The sequence below is a fragment of the Canis lupus genome, chromosome 1, assembly GCF_048164855.1.
Source record: "Canis lupus baileyi chromosome 1, mCanLup2.hap1, whole genome shotgun sequence".
Lineage (NCBI taxonomy): Eukaryota > Metazoa > Chordata > Mammalia > Carnivora > Canidae > Canis > Canis lupus.
In genome coordinates this window covers 4,142,311-4,156,387 of record NC_132838.1, presented here as the reverse complement: position 1 = coordinate 4,156,387, position 14,077 = coordinate 4,142,311, and the positions used below count along the sequence as shown (strand labels likewise).

Sequence of the window (14,077 nt, the reverse complement as noted above, 5' to 3'; positions counted from 1 at the left end):
GGACAAGAGGGAGCACTAGGGAGCCCCCACCAAGCTCTTCTTCCTCTACTCCCTTCATGGAGAGAATGGTACACAGTAAGGAAGGTACAGGTAGAAGGAACGGTCTGCTGGCCCTGGGGGAGGTGACTCGTGTGTGTCCACAGGTGCACACAGGGGGCCTTCGCCCCAAGCCTGGGGCCATCACTGAAGGACAACAGGACAAGGTCATGGGAAAACACTTTTCTGAATCACTCTTAAGCAGGCAGAGGAATTAGGACTGATTTATGAATGTATTTCCACAATTTACTTGAAAATTTGTAATGTCTGTGCAGCCTGGCAAGAATAAAAAGGTGCGGGTTGTGTGAAGGAGCGCTTCTGTCCCACTTTATTGTAAAATTATCCCATGCTACCTGCTCTAATCCCGTGAAAACAAATTAAATCCTCACTAAGCTGACTTTAAATCAATAGTTTCATTTAAGAATAGTGTGACTTAATAAAAATAAAAAACTAACTGGTCCAGCCAATTTAAGAGGGGAATAAATCATTGCCCAAGGAAAAATAGCAGATTTGACTTGTATATGGGCCCCAGGTCTGTTCGAGGCGGGGGGGTGGGGGTAGTCTGTGTCTAAATTAACTCTGGCCAGGAATGGAGCTCATCAACCCCATTCAGGGATCTGCTCTACTCTGCACACCCAGAGATCAAGGATGCTGGCCACCCCCAAAAAGGAGGAGAAACATTTCCATCAATATTTTGAAAAACTAATAATAATAATCACTAAAAAATACAGGATGACACTCCATGGACTCCCTCTTCAGCAGCCCTGTGCTAACAGACCAGGGATTACCTGTGTGAACTAAGAAACACATCGTTGATTACAGCAGAAACAGAGAGGGTCCTTTGTGACGAGGTGTTGGGTAAGGTAATACGTTCCTCAACCAGCCGGGACAAAGGCGGAATTAGGTGTGGATGACAAACGTCAGTAATCACAATAGATGTATCATCTATTCACAAGACTTCTTTTAAAATATCTAAGGGTTAGGTAGACGTTTTTTTCCCAGTAGGCCAGAGGTATATTACCATTGTCTGGAAAACGAAAGTCCTCTAGAAGCAAAGATTAAAATTTTACTGAAGGGGTCTTTGCAAGGGGTTACAGAAAAAAATTCTGCAACATCATAATTCTAAACCAGTACTTTATCCCATTTGATGAAGTACTTGTTTATTAATCATATAAATTAGAAAAATGCTTAGAACCCTATGCTTGCCCACTTACTTTATTATTATGTATTAGGGATACATAAACATTAAAGTGAGTGCCTTTGGACCATGACACATCAATATTATCAGTGTCACTCTTACACCAGAACATTTTTAAATTTCGTAATTATAAAATGTCAATTCCAGTTTTACTTGCTGATGTTCGTGGCCAATAGGGTACATTTATTTATCATGTTGACACCAACAAATAAGAAAGCATTTCCTTTCTAAGGTAAGATTTAACCCAAAAAAGCTAGACAAGACAACTTGATTGTTTCCCATAGCCTCTCTCTTAGGGACTAAATTTAATTTATTTTGTTGGCCACAAGAACACTTGGCCAAATACCTGAAGAATCAGTTACTTAAGGCAGCAGAATCTGATGGGGAACACTTCATCTCAGATTTAGCCACTAGTCATGCATCTATATTGATAATCCTGTGTCACTTACATGATTATTTGATATTCTGGCCTCAGTTTTATCATCCATAAAATGAGGGTGACAATACCCCCATAGTTTATTGAGTTTATAAGAAGTCTTGATCAGGCAATAGTCCTCACAGGGAAGGAATGAATGGGTCTCCTTTCTATCTGAAGATGAGCATACTAATTAATTCCAACACAAAAAACATCGGCTTTTCTATGGTATTCATATAAATCTACCCAACACGGTGGAATAACCACAATATCCAATAGTGAGAACTCTAGGAAAGGCTACGGCCAACTATGGCCACTAAAGAACTTGTCTCCCTGGGGTTAACCAAAGGATGTTCAAAGCTGTGCCTGTTTTAAACCACGTCCACAGTTCAGAACGTAGGGTGATGGCCTCAAGAGATTCCGACGGAGTGTTTCTAAACTTGCTCCAACTTAAACAGTTGGCAAGATGAATCTGTGGTTATTTCATGATGCCAATCTCTGGCCGCTGCAAGCCAGTGACCTGACAGCTACAAACTAGCAATGTATTTGTTTCTATTTGTAGTAGATTAGGAGTGTTTTCCTTTTTCTGGAAGGTCAATCCTTTGTTTTCAATACCCACTCAAGTGAAAACTTTCACTATTATGAAGCAATTCCCCAGCAGTCTCTCCTTGAAAAGTACTCTAACATCATTCTCTGAATGGCTCCTCTCAACTACCCTGGAGGTAGGTGGGCGTTTTACAAATGAAGAAACCAAGAAGGAGCAGGAAGCCTGGCCAGATCATGGGCAAATGGTCACATGACTGAGAGAAGGGTTCATAATCCCTTGTTGTGTTCCCCACCATCCAACCTTTGCCCAAAAGTCTATGTAGTGTAGACACTGCTCCCATCAGCCCAGGGCCTGAAACATCAGCACAAGAGCTGTCATCAGAAAAAGTGTCACCTGTTCTATAGGTGACATCAAGTATTCACCCATTCACCCCATGCGCTAAACTGCCCTTCAGTAGCCCTCACCCTGTCTTGAGCCTGTTAAAACAGCGGAACAACTAGACTCCCAAGGAGACAGGGAGGCACTCTCTTTGCTGGTCAGGCTAAGCCAACATCAGTAGGTGCTCCAGGTCTACAATACCTTAGCCTCATATCACAATGGACAGCTCAGTGAGTTCTGGGTCTCCCAGCAAGAGCACATGAAGCCCAGCTCAACTATTTCCAAGGCAGAAGCCATTAGAAAAGTGTCCCTGGCTGTCCCTCCTCAGCCCGGGAATTGAGGCACACGGGTCTAGGAAACCTGCTTGGGTCCCACACAAGCTTGCCTCAGGCTTCCCAAACTTCCCTGATGACGGGAACTGCTGGGCTGCTTATCAAGCCCCAGAACATCAGGTGCTCTGTAGGGCTCTGTAGGTCTGCCTGTAGCAGGCACCCAGGCAATTCTTCTCACCAGAAAAGTTTTGGAAATAATAGCCAATCAACCTGACTCAAGGTCAGTGTTCTAACCTTGGCAGGAAGCATGTGAGTCACCCACACCTCTTGCACAACGCAGCCCAATTTCTGCAGTTTGGTGCAAATGCAGAGTGTAGCCCACGTATGGCTTTGGCGTTTCAGGACCTCTGTGCAAATCACTCACCACAGCAAACACCACAGCATCCTGAGAGGCCAGGATTTCCAGAGCCAATTGTCCCATTCCCAGAATGGTGTGCGGCAGACGCCCGGCTCTTTTGTGGGCAAGAGCTTCTAGGAGGCTGAGCATTGGAAAAGGAGCAGATAGAAAAAAACCCAAATGTTCCCTTCCACATGCCCAAGCTGGGTACAGCTCAACAGGTTCACAACTTAAGAAAACGTATGGCCACTCACCCGGATCCCGACCTTCCAAGAAAGGAGACAGAATCAGGTAGCAGAATCAAGCCAGGCTCTGAAGTGGTTTCGACGAGATGTTTTCAACCCAGTCAGTGGGAACACAGGTCCACTTTCCCCGGTGAGCACCCCCCAGCATTCCTAGTGGGAATTCATTCCTAGTGGGAGCTGCCACAGACTTTTTGTTTCTTTTAACTCCATCTGCTAAGAAAATTGCTATGCAACCAATAAAAAAATCCAGAACCAAGTGGCCGGAAGCCTCAGGAACCAGAGAACAGGGGCACTACTGTGTCCAGGTGCTTCCCGCCAGCTGCGGGAGAGGCCCTCCGCCCGGTGCTGGGCCCGCCGCAGAGGGGAGGCCTTGGCCTGCACTCAGGGGGTCGGCCCGATTGGGTACATCTGTGTTGTGTCCGCAGCTACAGGCATTCTTGCAAAATAATTTTAAAAGCCTCAGGACACGTGGCCTAAAAAGCCAAATGATTGCAATATTTTCACCAAATACAAACGACAGCAGAACTCATGGAAGCAGCAGGTGGGGGTTCATATCTCCTTCAGGGCTTCTGAAATGGCCTGACACACCGGTCCTCGAGCTGCTTGAGCCATGGCCCAGACCAGCAGCCCTCCCGACAGGTACGTCCCGGGAAGGGGGTGGCGGGGTACAGGCTGCAACACCAAGGATGCTGTCCCCACCCCACCAAGTAGGGCAACCCTGTCTTCAAATCAGAGGAGGAAAGCATGCAGAAACATTCAGGCTCTGATGACGACCGGTCCCCCAGGGGCCCAGGGCACCGAGAGCGCCCCAGGGGAAAGTGGGGAGGCCATGGCTGTGGACACGAGGGGTTGGCTGCAAACAAGTTCCTGCCACTTCTTCAGCATAACCAGTCTGGGCGTCGGCGTGGCCCCATCCAAACCCAGCCCGGCATGGCACTGAAGCAAGGTTGGCTTTGCGGGTTCTCTGAATGAATGATTTCCTCTCTTCAAACAGATTTATCTTCTGTTCATGTGGGAATGCTGCTACAGTCCCGACCTGGGAAGATTTCCTAGAATCCCAGCCCACAGGAGGAGCTGTGTTCCAACCTGGGGTCCCTAGAGCGGTGGTGGCAGCCAACTTTCCCTCATCTGTTTGTCTGGAAACCTCATCACAAAGGACATCTTCAGAAAACAGCTAATATCGGGACTAGGAAATGGAAGAAAACGTGCCAAAAGGGGCAATATCCCAATCAACAAATAGGTGACAGCAAGGATGCCTGTCCCTGGGTTACCCAGCAGGGCACTGTGCACGCCCCGCATATGACAGGACTCTTCGCATTTCCTCATTTTCCTCTGGGCTCCCTGAGGGTCAAAGGGTGTTTTAGAGAGACTCTGTTTTTCTCAGGGTTCATCGTGGCACCTGGCACCTAAACAGTGTTCCCTAAACATTGTTCACATAAATAAATGATTGCATTATATTACAACAGCTGTTTCCTCCAGCAAACAAAGTTTTTGAGGACAGGGATCTTGCTGTACTGATGAGCATTTTTGTCTTAATTCTTGACACATAATAGACACCCAAGAAAGTGTGGACTTCAGTTACATGTGCCGTTGGCTCATGTATCTCCTGCTTTATGAAACGACTGCTGTTGTTTTTTTATACCCGGTGCTGACTGCTAGGCTTGTCCCCACACTGGAGCACATACACACACATTCTCAGGTAACCTGGTTTTTCAGAGTGCTCTGTGAGGCTCTTCAAAGACTTTTAGGAAAAATATTTTATGATAACCAAAATAATAGAAGCACATAAGGTAAAAGAAGCCTTGGCCTATGGAGAAATACAGACCAAAAGCTTAGTATGGCCTCTGGTGGCTCTATCATGGCCGTGTAGCATAAATATGAGTGCCCCCCATGGTGGGACAAAGGGTAGGAGAGGTTGATGGGGAACTGCATTTGCGTCTTCAACAAAGATTGTGTCATATCCTAGAATCCAATGCTTCTTGAGCTTCCAAATGATACTTCCCACAAAAACTATGCAAACACTTCTTTTTACTGAGTGACAACAAGCTTATGCATGAAGACCTCAAAGATGATAAAATTCTGAGACTGCGTGGATAATTCTGAAATAATACTAATGTAGTATTATTACACATATATGGTCTACTTCCCTAAATATTTTCAGGGAGCTTAGAATTGCAAAATATATATACACATGAACATTTTTGGAAAAAGCATTTAAGAAAGAAGTCAGGTAACTAAAAAATGTGAAAATAAATTCAAAATGAAAAATGTGAAAGTAAATTAATTATAAAAGCAGCCAGGGGTTGGATACTTAACTGAATTTGAGCTTCCTGGCAGTTGAGTCAAAAAATGAAACCTATTGTTTTCTAAGGATATTACAGTTGTCAAAAAAGCAAACATTTTCCCCCCTATGAAGTTCTACACTTAATATAAAAGACACTGAATAATGCTGTTAATAGTCTTTAACAACATTTTTTTAGAACATGAGAACATGTTGGTTATTTGAGCATCTCCTTTAAGATAAAATCAAAAGCCTAATTTCATTGTTTTTGTAAATTCCAAAACTAATGCATTATTGTAAAATACTCTTACACTGCAAAAGTAAATAGAATGTAGTTCTTTTCTAGGACAGAATTTTGTTTTAGTTCATTAAAGATATTGTCTTCGAGACTTTGCTTCTCAATGAGCCTAGAAAACTAGAAGGGGTGTTTTCAAACACTCCATCCTGTCTCTCTCTCAAATATCAACCACCTGCTCCGGGTTTCCCTCAGCAGCGCAGTGCTGTGTAACAGAGCCCCCTATCTGCAGCACCAGGTGCAGCTGCCACTCACTACATGGGGCTCTTGAGCACTTGAAATGTGTCTAGCACAACTGAGGAACTAAATGCCACTGAATTATTCACTTTAAAATGGTTAAAATGGTACATTTTAGGTTGGGTATATTTTACCCACAATAATGGAATACAGCAACTTCCTGAAAAGGAAGATAAATTTGTGTTAGGATTTTGCCAAATCTGGGTCTGCTTTGATAGGTTTATGCATAAGATTTTCAAAAAACAGCTTGTGGTTCCTCTGGAGTCAATTATTATAGTGATGCTAGGCTAGAGTTCAGTTTCCTTTCTGTGAAAATGACCAAGTTTCTTAAAAAGAGTGCATAAATCTTTTTAAGGGAAGCCTACCCAAATAGAGATTTTCTGTCCCATCAGAAGGACTTCTGTACTTTGTCTCTGACTTTGGCATGTATTTGATTATTCTTCTTAAAATAAAAGAAACAACAAATGTAAAATATATCTAAAATATATAAATATATATGATTATGTATGTATATATATAAATTAAATCTAATTTATAATCCTGACCAAAGATTCAGCTCACCTTCCACATAGAAACACATGCAAATCACTATAGACCCAGAGTTTCATGGATACATAAACCTAAAAGATTTCAGATAGCCAAACATTTTAGTAAAAATATAAAATAAAATCTGGCCCTCCCTGTTGGTATTGCTTTGAAAAAAGTGTTGTAGGTACAGGAAAAATTTGCATTTGGTGCACTTTCTGAAACTATTTCTTTTGGAAGCAAGCTAGTCAATGCATTACATCAATTTCCTATGGACCAGAAGTCCAAAGAGCTTGATTTCACATTGCCGCAAAACCTTCATGCATCCTTCACTTCTTCATACATCATAAGCCCAAATATCATATTTAGCAATGACAAGATAGTATTTTTTTAAATGTTGCCCTATTTCTTTTTTCTGGTAATCCCTTTTCTTCCTTTGTTCTTACTCCATTCAAGCACCTATGCTGTTCTGTGTTTATTGCCTTCCAAGTGAAAGAACTTGCAAAGGAGAAAAGAAAGAATCGGTGAATGTCTTCTTGTTCATGTTTTCCAGAACTCTAGTCCCTTGCAGGAACAAATCAGTAAGCCAAGACATGTAGAAGTGGACTACTCTCCCCAGCCATCTGCCCCAACACATTCTCAGACGAGGTAAAAAATCTCATGGTTTGCAGGAAAAGAGAAGAAAGAAAGGTGGAGAAGAAAAGTGGAGAGAGCCCAGTTTCAGGTAGGTTCCTGGGAGCCTGCACAACCAGGAAGGGATTTGTGAGACGCAGAGTTCTTCAATGCCTGAGATAGAGTGCCGGGGAGAAGACAAGGAGGGAACATCCAAAAGCAATCTTAAAAAATTTTTTTAATTTAAAAAAAAGGAGGGGACATCCTCAGAGGTAGGTCTGCAGTCTGGGTAAGCAAGCCCATGATGATCCTCCAGAGATTTCCATCCTCTCATATATGGCAACAGTAAACCATAAAGTGCATGGAAGTATCAGCAGAGCCAGCAGGGAGCATATGCTGAGAAGAAGACAACTCCAAGCACCACACTGGAGATCAGTGTGACAATTAGATGGGACCATGGCCAGAGCAGATTCTCTGGACTTAGCAGGTGGCCCTAGACAAAGAGTGAGGACACAGGCTTTCCTCAGCATCCCGGCAATCCTGGGGGGTGAGGGGATGGGGTATTCGTAGGACTGATTGACTCTTAATAAGTCTTTGCCACTCTGAAAGGAAGGGTAACTTGAATCGAAAATTAAATCAGGTTACCAAAAACTTAAGATTTTTCTACTTCTTGCACAAGAGTTTGGGAACCAAGAGTTGTACCTCCTGTAAATAACATTCAACAGTATTAAAGCTGGTATCAACTCACTGTCACAAATGAGCTTCACCTTTTCATCTCTGGACACAACAATCCCCAAATTAAAGTATGCCTTGGCTGACAGCGCCAATGCTCACAGACCAGAATGTTCTGTTCCACACTCTTTAACCTCCAGACTGACAGCCACTTATTTGTTACTTGTGTATATTGTGGGGAGAGTCACCAGAGCAGGAAGTGCAGACGTGGAGGGCAGGGGTCACACCTGTGTCAGAACACTGGCTTCCCTCAGAGGCCTGCTTTAATCCTCTTTAGTGTTCATTTTCCCCTCACAAATGGTTTTATTAATAGTTACCTCTGGGACTTAACTGGAGAATTAAACAATGTCACTGAGAGATCTCTGGGGAAGGACAGCTTCCCAAAGATCTCCTTTCCAAGCCAAGAATTCTTGGAGCCAGAAAGGGCAGCTCTTTCTCTCCTCCAAATGCACCACTCTGTTCCAGCTGGGAAGCAGAGCCTTCCTGAGGATGTGCTTCCCGGGTGATGGATGATGAGGCCACCCCGAGGTAGGGATTGGGAGCTCCAAGCCAGTGTGATCTCTTAATCTGTACGCGGAGAACCTCTTGCCCTCCCTTCCTAAAGTGGCACATTACGTGTCCCCTGAGCACTGGGGGGAAGGACGAGGTAATGGAAACCTCCAGAGAATCACTGCCAAAAACCAACTTAGAGCCGCTGGTCCTCACCAGTACATTCTTTAGGAAATTACTCAGACAAATCATGAAGCCAGAGCATTTGGATTGATTTGGTTGTTGCTGTATTTTGTTTGCTATCCTTCAAGTTCATTTGCTGTTCATTTCCTCTTGTAATGATAATTATCTGCATTGAATTGATCAAAAGTGAAGACTTGTTTCCTTCTGATTGGTGCATCAGGGACCGGTGAGTGGTCTTCCCGCAGCTCTATCCACCCCCATCCCAGTGCTGCCCGAGGAACTGAGGTGGCCACTGTCTCAGGCCTGTGTTCCAGCCCTACCTCAGTACCACCTGCTCTTGTGGTCAACTTGGGAACCAAGTCACTGCCTGTATCCTGCCACTCGTGATTGCCCAACCACGGGTAGATCAAGCTCTCTGTGCAGATACCTCTCCTGTTCTTTCATAAACTCTCTGCTCCAACCTGACCAGTCAATATGCTCTCCTCTCACACAGAGAGCCAGGGGCTGACAAAAGCCTCCTCTGTGGCTCTCTGGGGATGCCTCGTGGCTTCAGGCAATTGTGTATCCCTGATGTGCCTTGGTACCATCTAGACCAGATGTTCTCTAGGACCTCTTTCCTTTCCAAAGCTACAGGTCCTGACACCATGCCCCTGCTTCTCTGTGGTCCCCACCTAAATGTCCCCCTGCCAATTGCTCTGCCTTCATTTCTTCACCTATGAAATGGGTATCATAATAGCACTCACCTTGAAAAATAACAAGGTTCAAACAAAAACCCTTCACATTGAGCATTTAATGGATTGTAGTAAATTCTCAATAAATGATAGCTTTAATGTTCATACGATTATCTTACTTTTACTTCCTTGAAACACCAGACCATATCCACCACCACCAGGAAGCCTTCCACACAAATTTGATCTATGATAATCTCTCTCGCTTGGGAATGTACAGCCTTAATTGAATGTTACTCTTGTTTGAGACACAAACACGTACACTCTTCAAATACCATTTATGCATTCTTATGTTAAGATGTGATGCAGTCCCTCTAACTGGATTGCTAAGGGCACCTCATGCTGTATTTCTTTGTAAGTGCCATGGTACCGTCCATGACGCTTTGTCTACCACCAAGCAGCTGGAGTTACAAACACTGGAAACTCTCAGAGGAAGGCCGAGTGTCCCAGTGTGCCCAGAAGAGGGCATATCAGGTAAGCTGTGAGGCAGCCAGCTCTGGAGACCAAGAAGTCCACTTCACAAAAGGTCGAATTGGCCTTGATACATCCTTTTCCCGGGGACCACTCACGGCAGAGTGGAACTGAGTAGGGAGATCCCCTTGGCTGCTTAATCCACTTGCAATGCTAAAAAAGTTAGGGAATCTTAGGGTTTAAATTCTGCATGATATTCCTGTTTGCCACCAGTCATCAGTGAATACTGCATTGTTTGCCCATAATGACTCACCTCAACAGACAGTGTGCCTGAAAGTAAAACAGAGGGAGAGAGACCAGAGAGCAAGGGTGGTGGTAGTTCACTGAGTTCAACACACCTCAAACACGCAGCGCTCCTGTGTCATAATGGAAACATCAATCTTGAAAGAATTACATCAGTCTCAGAAGACACCCGTTGCCAGGAAGAACGCCGCACCACAGAGCCAGTCAGCAGGGCTGGTTCTACTTATCTCCGAAGATCAAACACACAGGAACACTGGAATCGTCCACAGAGGGCCTCTAATGAGCCGCGCCTCGTGTGGAGATTGACAAGACAAGGCCCAAAGTTTTTCATCGATAAAAGTTGAACAAGAACAGGCAGCTCCTGCTTCCCTCGACCTCAGTTCTGCTTTAGCAGAAAAACACCCGATGCTGATATTTTCCATAAGCAGCCAGAAGTCATGTGTAAAGCTGCAGCACAAAATGGATGGAGCCTTCGGGGGCCTGGGGTGCCCACAGAGCATCACCGCAAAGGCAGAGGGTGCAGAGTATGCAGGTGAGCTCCAGGATGACAGCAGGAGAAGGGCCACTTCATGCGTAACTTCATTTTGGGAGGATTTTTGGCGGGTCTTCCCAGATTATGATGTCGTTATTTTATAATGATCTCAGGAAGTTGGAAGCATTAATATTTTAAAATAGAAAGAGATTTTCATCCCAGCAATGATGCAGCATCACAATAGGTGGCCAATTGTAGTAATAGCCCATTGTACTTGGGATAAAATGATGCTTCTCAACTATGGTGTTGGATTTTCTGAAGCCCTTTTAGGGAAAATAGTATAAACTTGTGATGTAGCTTTCTGGGGGAAAAGCTTTGGCCATGAAGCAAAAGTAATTTTATGCTAAAACAACTCAATGTGAGTTCTCCTTAACCACCAGGGCTAACCAGGACCTTCCAAAAGAGCCAACTTAGATATTCTGAAGACAGAATGTTCTCAGTGGTCCTGGAAGATTAAGTCCTTGACAGTAAGATCAATGACCCGCAAAAGAGCCCCTAAATCAGGATTTCTCAACCTTGGCACTATTGACATTTTGAGGGGGATAATTCCTGGTTGTTGTGGCTGTCCTGTGCATTGTAGGAAGCTTATCGGCATCCCAGGCTTCTACCCACCAGACACAAGTAGCACCCTCTAGTTATGACAATCCAAAATGTCCATCGCGATTGCCAAGTGTCCTTTGGGGGGGAGTGACAAAATCTGCCTTCTGTTGGGAACCCCTGCCCTAAGTTAACAAGGTCTCTTTCATTTGTGACATCAGATACCAGTCTATGACTGTCTCCCAACTAAATGAACCAACGTATTTACACTAGGACACTTCAGCTTTGGGGATGGGGAGGGTAATCCCTTACATTCTTCCAAGAGATTTTCCAATAGGAGAACTTCTAAATGATCCAGGTGATCCCAATGGTCCCAGGGTTTCTCATGTTTCATGCATGGGACGTGGCCCAATGGTGCTCACCTCCTGCCTTATGACTAACTGTTTCATCCTCCCCAGGGAAAAAATCCTCTGGCTTTCGAAGGACACCCAGACAGGTTGCTTAATGATCATTGGGACATTGTGGCACCGATTTTTAAAATGAAACACACATAAATATCCTGAGCCTGGGGGTTATTTCTCTCTAATCTTGATGGCCTCTCTCATCTTAAAATAATTTACAGGAATCCTGCGATGATAGTGGGCCCAGGGTTGCTTTTCCTTGCATTGCTTTACAGAGATACTTATCAAATGCCCAAACAAGGCCCATAAATCGCTCACTTCCCTGGTCGGCTCATACAGTTCTGCGTCCCATGTGGTCTATCAAAGGGTCACTTGGTGAGAGGCCAAGCCGCCAGACGTCTTCCCTCATTGCTTTTTTAATTTCCTCTTTTCCTTCCTTTATTCTCAGAGATACTACATCTTTAAATAAAAGGCAATGTACAACTTAACAGGGAATTTCATTTTAAATAAAATGTTCTTGAATTTAAAAAAGAAGAAAAAAAAAAGCAAAGGGGGAGGGCGGGGGGGGGGAAAAAAGAAAAGCTTTTCTTGATAAGTTGCCTGGAGCTCTTGGCTCGGGGCATTGGCCTGCTTCCCACCACCGCGCTCCGCACAATCGCTTACTTTGAGACAACCAGTCAATGGCAGCAAAGCCAAACAAAAAGGGACCGGGCTCATTGACTATTTTTCCGAGGCCTTGCTATTTACAGGAGATGGGTTGCATCTGCCTTTGCTCACGGCTTTCTCCGCCTGATGGCTGGCTCCTTTCATGGATGATGTGTCTTCCCTGAGCCTGCTTTGTGTGCCAGGCTCGCCTCACGCAGGTGGCCAGTGTCACATCCCCACAATGTCCCCTTCCTCTTCAGAAGGGTCTCTTCCCGGCCTGTGGATGCCCAAGACCCATAATGTGCACCTCATTCACCATTAACACCCGAAGCCCATCAGCAGGAGTCAGGTTCTGCTTGACAGATGACAAGGTCTATCTACATTGTGTCCCCTTTTTCTCTATTTATGAAGAATCATGCATCTCATGCCTGAATATGAAAGCAACCTGGAAAAAGGGTTGTTCTCTTCGTTTGGACCAAAGTTTCTACAACGGGGTCTCTCCTGGCCCTCTCACTTCCATGTGGTTTGAGGTTGTGAACTGAACAAATAATGAATCCATGAGTGGTCGCCGGCAACAGGATACTTCATTCCTAAACAGACCGATCCCACATGTGTGCTGCTGTTTGGTTTGAATTTGAGGGCAGTTTATCTGAGGATGAGCACCTTCACGAAGCTCTCTATCCTTGGTCACGGTGTTACCGCAGCACTGTCCCTTGGAATGGGATGCAGGTGACAATGGGCTCCCTTCAGAGTGTAGGTTAGTTCATGATGTATAATGGTCCCTCAATATGTGGCCTTCACTGTGTGTGCAGGACAGGTCCAACACATGGGCAAATGACAAGCTATCCCCATGTTATGGCTGTGACATGGCATGATTGGAGTGAGGAAGGGATTTATGATTTATGATGGGCATCTCCCCACCTGCTTGCTAAGATACCTCCTGAGGTATATACACTCTTGGCAGAGAGAATACACTGGTGTTAGCTTGAACACAAACCCAAGAAAGCAATGATAAAGTGACCAAGCAACTGAAGGAATGAAAATCGGTGGGATGAAGAAGGGAAAGCAGAAGCCACCTCTTAAAATCCTCCTTGTCTATGACCTTCCTTATGACCAGGGGTAAACCCAGTACTGATGTAACTTCTTTTTGCACTCAGCTGATCTTATCCCAGGGACAAATCAAGTATGAATTTTACATCTAAGAGCAGCTCATTTCCTCATAGAAAGGAAAACATGACATAGAGGGGGCTTTCTACTTTACCAAGGGCCACATGGATGAGATGATTGAGAAAATGCTGAATGGGAAAGCTGCCAGGACTACGAGCACAAAAATAGTCATAGGCCATCAACCATCATCAAAAACAGTGATAAAAGTCTCCCTGAGTTAGAAGGTGATCATTTTGTCACATCTTTTTTCTCTCCTTGTATTTAAAGCTCTCCAGCCTCACATCAAGAAAGTATATTGTAGATCCAGATTTCTTTCAAAATGTGGGAAGTACCTGGGATGAGAACATTCACAGGATTTAGAAAAATGCAAACATTTTTAACTTCCAAAAAAAATTTAACAGTTACATTAGGGTCTTTTGTTATTGCTTATTTTTTAAAGATTTTATTTATTTATTCATGACAGACACAGAGATATAGGCAGAGGGAGAAGCAGGCTCCCATAGGGAGCCCG

General features: G+C 44.3%; 1 long non-coding RNA gene across 2 annotated transcripts in view; it reads right to left on the bottom strand.

The window, feature by feature from the left end:
• LOC140630042 (uncharacterized) overlaps positions 1 to 11,530 on the bottom strand; it is a 45,314-nt gene extending 33,784 nt beyond the window's left edge. For both annotated transcript variants that reach the window (XR_012027850.1, XR_012027848.1), the window contains exon 1: positions 10,295 to 11,530. This is a non-coding gene — a long non-coding RNA (uncharacterized lncRNA). The remainder of the gene's footprint in view (positions 1 to 10,294) is intronic.
• Positions 11,531 to 14,077: the final 2,547 nt, after the last annotated feature.